Raw genomic sequence first — 6,828 nt, 5'->3', positions numbered from 1 at the left:
GCCGAAGTATCGGCCCCCCGAACCGCACCACGAAAGCGTGGACAATTTAGAAGTGGTCCTTTTTGGCGCGACAGCGGACGCCGGCTGTGGTGCAAAGAACAAGTCAGAGCCGAGAGTTGATAAACAAACAAATTATATTCTCAATATTGGCAGATCGAAAACAATACACAAAAATGCACACTCCACAATAGTTGCATACAATATGTCACCAATCAAACCAATCAATCAACGTACTACACAATACAATCAGCCACACTTGAAACAACGGACACGGACAACAATACGCACTACAATGCAGTCGCATGCATTGAACAACCAAGACACTTAAAGACTAAAGAGATAGAAAACCTATTCAGTCCAAAGTTCTTGGAACCAAAGTTGGAATGATACTCTTCCGAGAATCACTCACTCAAAGTCCAGCGTTGTTGTCGTTCCACTGCCCCCAGAAGTTTCTCTTCCAGGAAACCTCGCGTCTCCAATTGGCCACTCTTCAAACTTCAACTTCTTCGCCGAAACACGTCGGCTTCCCACACGCAGCTGTTGCCACGCGTCTTCGCTCGATAGCGGTAAACACACACTCTTGCCTGTAGCTCGAGTCGTCACCCCTCAGCTGGAAATCCTCTTCATCTCCTGCTTCGTCACTACGGACGAAACCTTCGCCGACTACACGGCGGAATCCCTACGCGCTCTTGCGCCAGCTTCCGTCTTCTCCTGATCTCTCATCTCGGCTGCTCGGTTAAATACCTTGCGCGCGACATTCCAGACGCTTCTCGTCATTTCGTCGGCGCGATACGCAGCGAAAGCTGGGAAGAGGGCGAGAAGGTTGGAAAGCCCTCCGCGGCCAATGAGTCAACTCGGTATGACCACGCCCCTTTCGTTCTGGAAAAATCGAGTGCTTGCTCGGCCGTCGTTGTGGGTTGAGGAGGTTCGTCGGTGAAGCCACGCTTCTGCGGGGAGAGCGCGCGCCCGGGGAGCCTTGGACGTTTGCTTTCTTTTTCTTTTTTTTTCTTTTGACCTCGCGGCGTTTCTCCCGCCCGTTATCGCAAGAATTTGGCGGCGCGCCCGTTTTTAGCGCTCGTTCTGTGACAACATGCTTATACAAGAACTACTTTGAAAATGTTCAAGTGTGCGTGCGTGCGTGTGTGTGTGCGCGTGCGTGCGTGCGTGTGTGTGTGTGCGCGTGCGTGCGTGCGTGTGTGTGTGTGTGTGTGTGTGTGTGCGCGCGCGCGCGTGCGCGTGTGTGTGTGGGCGTGCGTGCGTGCGTGTGTGTGTGTGTGTGTGTGTGTGTGTGTCCAGTTTTCGAAGCTCTTTCTTCTCATATACTCAAAGACTGTATGGCATTTATTGAGTGTCCGTTGCTTTAGCGTTTTCAGTTTTTTTTATTCATATGATATATAAGGAGATGTTGGCGCACCATTATGGCGCAGGCTACTCCTTAGCCGTTGAGTCAAACTTGAACACGTATCTATCTATACGCTGGAGGCACTCTAACGCAGCGCCTGAAGAGTACCATTCACCGATTTTCTTGCACAGAACATCAAATAAACGTTTTGTTCACTCACTCCAGACGCAAGACTATCGTCTTTCGACGACATTAGCGATGTAACATGCAGATTTGGAACCATTTTTTTACATTGAAGGACGATGCTGAGCTGCTAGCGGAAGTAGAAACGAGCAATCCGTTTAGGCATCCGGAGCAGTGGAAAGAGAATGCTTGGCGGCTCAGGGAAGTCCTGAAAGAACGATTTACAGTGCACTGTGTGCGAGAGTGCTTGGACCTGTCGCTGTTTTATTTCTGAAAACGTACGTCTTGTTGAACCAAACGTATCTTGGTACGGTGAACCAGAGGTATCGTTGAGCGCTTCGCATGCAGCGTCCGCGACGTATCGTGCCGCGTACGTTTATGCTCGTTACGTGTGCCCAGCTAAAAGTGTCTTTTCTCTGGGTGCACGCCCACGAAAGGAAGCGGAGCAGCGTTCATCTTGAAATTGGACCCATTTTTTCGGCGCGTAGCAGTGCACATTTTGGTAGACGTCATTGCGAATGCCCCTTGTACGCATTGCACTTGTCAGCTCAAATTGTCAAACCTGGGGAGTGACCCTTTAAATCAGTAACAAGTCCGCCACAATGGTAGAGCGATTCCGGTCATGAAAGTCGCGGAAACGAAGCGCCGCCATTACCTTCTGATGTGCAGTCAAGCAAGGCAACTTGTCACGACCGCAAAACCCAGCATCGGGTCGAAGGTATATCGCAGACATCGAATTCTTCTTTTTGATTTGTACAGTAGGCCTCGCCCAAACGGGCAAGGCCTCACAAAAATTTGCCTATAGGCTCATTTAGTTGTCCTTCCCCACGGCAATCTTTAGTAAAAGGCGAAAGATTGATTCGATCAGCTGAGGAAGGACCTGAGCACTGATTAGTCCAAGGTCCACATTCCGGGGTTGTTGAAAAATGGCCAGAGCACTTGGCCAAGTTTTTTAGAGGCTTTTTGTAGGTTTCTGGCTGTTAATGTGGATGCATATGTGTTGTCATGGATTTTTTCTACACGATTCACAATTTTAACGCATACCTTTTAAATAACGGATGTCAAGTATAGCCATTTTTATTTCAGTTTATGCTCCCACATTGACGAGAAATGCTTTCAGCCGTGTACACTTCCATCAAAGTTTGTAAGTGCCGCAGTAACGGCATGTGAGCACGCGTCTATTTCATACTTCGCGCGCTTCGTATTTTGTAGTTTTAGGGGCAAAGCTCCTTAAAGGGTCCCTGAAACGGTTTTTAATACGAAGCATTTCTTAGTGACCTTCAGCGACATTGAGCGTATCTATCTATCTATCTATCTATCTATCTATCTATCTATCTATCTATCTATCTATCTATCTATCTATCTATCTATCTATCTATCTATCTATCTATCTATCTATCTATCTATCTATCTATCTATCTATCTATCTATCTATCTATCTATCTATCTATCTATCTATCTATCTATCTATCTATCTATCTATCTATCTATCTATCTATCTATCTATCTATCTATCTATCTATCTATCTATCTATCTAGCCGCCAACGACTTTTAGCTCTCTGGCCGTTTCGATGATGGTATCAATACCAAACTTGGTATGGCATAAGATGACTCTATGAAGGACATATTTACTAGTGACAACATGAAAATCCTGACATTTATGCCTTAAATTTCATGATTTACATGTCATGGGCTTGCTGCTCTTGCGTTAGTTTCATTCACTTGATATGCTGTAAAACTGGTATGGTATGACATGATTGCATGGCGAGTACAAGCGACAGACCCTAATATAAAAATAATGACATGCGTGTCCTGTAACATGACTCCATGCCACAGTCATGACGCGTTCGCTGCCGTTTTGCTAGCTTCACATATAACAAATATTGTATTACGTGACACCAATGGATGACGAAGGTATGCGACTGCCGCAAACATGATAACCATGATATGCGTGTCAAGTGAGAACATGACTACATCTCACAGTCAAGGCAGCAATACATATCGATGCGGTGTGCGTGCTCGCAGGCGTTCATTTCGTCGCGTCGCGCCAGCATTGCCACGCCAGGCGCCGGTCCTGCCATATACTCTCGGTCGCGCACCACGCTGTGAGAGACGCGCTTGGACGCCGGAGCGAGTGGACGCGCGTCGCATGCGCTCCGCCGAACGTGTGCTCTCGTTGACCGGATTACTTCGATATCGTCGCCGGCACTGTGTCGGATCATCAAGTTTTAACTGTCCGGGGAACCGCACACCCTTCCCGAGGCTGTAGAGCTTCTCCATTTTTTTCTATCGCCTTCAGAAGAGCCCATGTGAGCGCTGGGCCGCTAGGCCTAAGCGTCGACCCAGCTCGCCTGTGCGAATACGGGTGACTAGGCCTAACGGCGGGACCCCTTCCACAACAATATGGACGCTAGCACTACGCCAACTGTTGACGTGACTACTACCGGATGCGTTCAACCTGCATCAGGCCCCAATGACACCCATGTTAACATGGAATCTCTCGACCTCGACGAGCTCACCTCGGCAAGCGAAGATGAAGTTGCCGTGCACCATCCCACATCGTCTGCATCGCTGGGACCGGCGAGCGACACCGACGCCAACTGGAAACTGGCGATTTCCCGTCGCCAGCGTCAACGCCAGAAAAAGTTCGACAAAGCTCGAGCGGAATTGATGCAGCCGGCCGGTCCTGCAAGCACTCCGCCCAGCCACGTCAACGCCGGGGCAGCTGCGGCTGCGAGCACTCCTGCTGCGCAGGCAGACGCGGCCGGCGTCGCACCGGCGCGAACACCACCACCCGTAACGAAGCCGCGCCAGCTACGACGCAAGCTGCCGCCGCTTCCACGCACGGACATAAAGATCATCATGCGCCCGAAAAAAGGCCTGGCCATTCGGAACTTCACTACGCATCAAATCTCCCGAGCCGTAGCACTGGCGGGCAATTCACGACAACATTGTACAGGTGATCATTTCATTATACGTACTCGCCCCGGATCGAACATCATCATTGCCAGCACGCCACATGTTGAGACGGCCGAAATTCTTCGTCGGATCACCACCCTCACGCTTGAGAGGAAGACCCACGAATTCAATACCTATGTGGCGGCCCCTGAGGGCACCTTGCGGGGAGTTATTCATGGGATAGACCCTGGCACGACTCCGGAAGAACTCACCGCCAACCTCCGCGTGCGCACGCAGGGAGTGACAGTGCACAGTGCACGAATGCTTGGTTCTACCAAATCTGCCGTGATCACTTTTGAAGGCCCCCTTCTGCCCCGATATGTACTGTATTACGGTGGGGAGGTGGCCTGCCATCCGTACAAGCCGACGCGACAAGCCTGCCAAGTCTGCTTACAACCGGGGCACCGCTCAGACGTATGCCCCACGCCAAACACTCCCGTGTGTCGGCAGTGTGGTATCCTCAACCCCGTTGACGGTCACCCCTGTGCTCCCAAATGTCACTTGTGTGGAGATGCCCACTTAACGGGCGCGAAAGAGTGCTCTCAGAGACTGAAGGCCCCGCGCCCACGGCCACCTCCTCAACCAGCAGCACCAGCCAGGGGCCGCAACCCACATCGTAACCCACCCACTCCCAAACGTAGGTGGTTCAGCAAGGAAAACGAGACCTCGTGCAGCCACTCCCGCTCACGCTCGAGGTCACAGTCCTTCCCGCCCCTCCCTTCTGTGGAACCTGGCCAACAGCAGCAGCCACAGCAGCGACAGCATCCGAAGAACCAGATGACCAAGGGGCAGCAGCAGCAACAACCCACCTGTCAACAGTCCCAGCACGCCTCCAGCAAGCATAATGAGAAGCCCAATCCCACTCCATCAGCCGGTGCCGACAATAAGGTGAGCTGGTCAGCAAATGTAGATCCTCCCATCGCTCCACTCAATACCCTTTCCACCGCATACGAACACCTTCTCGCGGAAAACATAAAACTCAAACAGGAGCTGGCGGCCGCCAGGGCACGTCAAGCAAAGGACAGCTCTCAACTTCATGCCCTAATGGCGCGTCTTGGATCGCCGCCCGACTCCCCCGAAAAAAAACCCCCAACCTCCCCCAAGAGACAGAAGACCCCTAAAACGGCGCTATCAATTCCTGCTGCGTCGGGCACCACAGTCACACGCGAAGAGTTACGCGAAATGTTCTCAACGCTCGCGCAGCAGCTATCGCAACAATTCAGTGCCGTATTCACGCAGTTCGGAGAACGCCTCGACTCTCTCGAGACACGCTTCGAGGCGCAAATTGTTGAAACAGGCGAAAACATACGCAGGAAGAGGGCCACTCGTAGCTCGCACGCCACGACAGATCAAGGTTACCATAGACTAGGATTGGAATCACATGCATCCGAAATCCTCGCTACCCCCGCATTGACACCCAGCGCCCTCACCCTCACTCCTACATCGGCGTCGCAAGCCGAGATTCCGATACCCACGCCTTTCCACTCAACGAATTAACCATGGGCAGCACAGCCCCACTCATTGGCGAACATTTAGAAGTCTGGCAATGGAACTGCCGCGGCTTCCGCAGAAAGCGGAGCCTCCTCCAACAGTACATTAACACACACCTTGCTCGGCCAGATGTCATAGCGCTTCAGGAGCCCGGAACGCCACCCATATTTTCAGGTTATGAGTCCTATAATAGTCAAACAAAGGGCAAAGCGGCCATCCTGATTGACAAAGCGCTAACCGCAGTTGGCTTAGACAATATCCCAGACACCAACATAGAACATGTGATTGTGGAGCTAGTTCTCAGGCAAAAAAAGAAAGGAGAAAAGCGAAGTATCATCATTGTCAACGTATATAGCGCCCCAAAGCAAAAAACCACTGATTTCCATGCCCTCGTCCAAGGTGCCTGCCGATTGGCCCAGGGAAAAGAACTCTTACTGCTCGGCGACTTCAACGCTCTCGACGAACGCTGGGGTTACAACCGTTCGGATGTCAAAGGCAAACAGCTTGCGGCTGCCACTGAAAAATTTTAGCTTGAACTGCTTACGGATCCCGCGTTCCCTACCCGGATCGGCAACAGTGTGTGCAGGGACACTTGCCCCGATCTCACCTTCGCCCGTGGCCGTGCAAACTATAACTGGGACAACCTGCAGGAATCCTTGGGCAGCGACCACTTCATTATCCGCACAAAAGTTACAGAGAGCGCAGCGCGTCGGTCTATTGGAGAAGCACGCATCACAAACTGGGACGCCTTTCGTCGTGAGAGCGAATATTCACTCGACAGCCTCACAAGCCTCACCGACTGGTGCACCCAACTTAAAGAAATTCGAGAGCGTTGGACCACCACCATTAACAG

General features: G+C 51.4%; 1 non-coding gene across 1 annotated transcript; it reads right to left on the bottom strand.

The window, feature by feature from the left end:
• Positions 1-2,288: 2,288 nt before the first annotated feature.
• LOC142804327 (U5 spliceosomal RNA) lies at positions 2,289-2,413 on the bottom strand. Its single transcript, XR_012894592.1, has one exon. It is a non-coding gene; the product is annotated as a U5 spliceosomal RNA (small nuclear RNA).
• Positions 2,414-6,828: the final 4,415 nt, after the last annotated feature.

The sequence above is a fragment of the Rhipicephalus microplus genome, chromosome 3 (genome assembly GCF_043290135.1).
Source record: "Rhipicephalus microplus isolate Deutch F79 chromosome 3, USDA_Rmic, whole genome shotgun sequence".
Classification (NCBI taxonomy): domain Eukaryota; kingdom Metazoa; phylum Arthropoda; class Arachnida; order Ixodida; family Ixodidae; genus Rhipicephalus; species Rhipicephalus microplus.
This window is presented reverse-complemented; position numbering and strand designations above follow the sequence as displayed.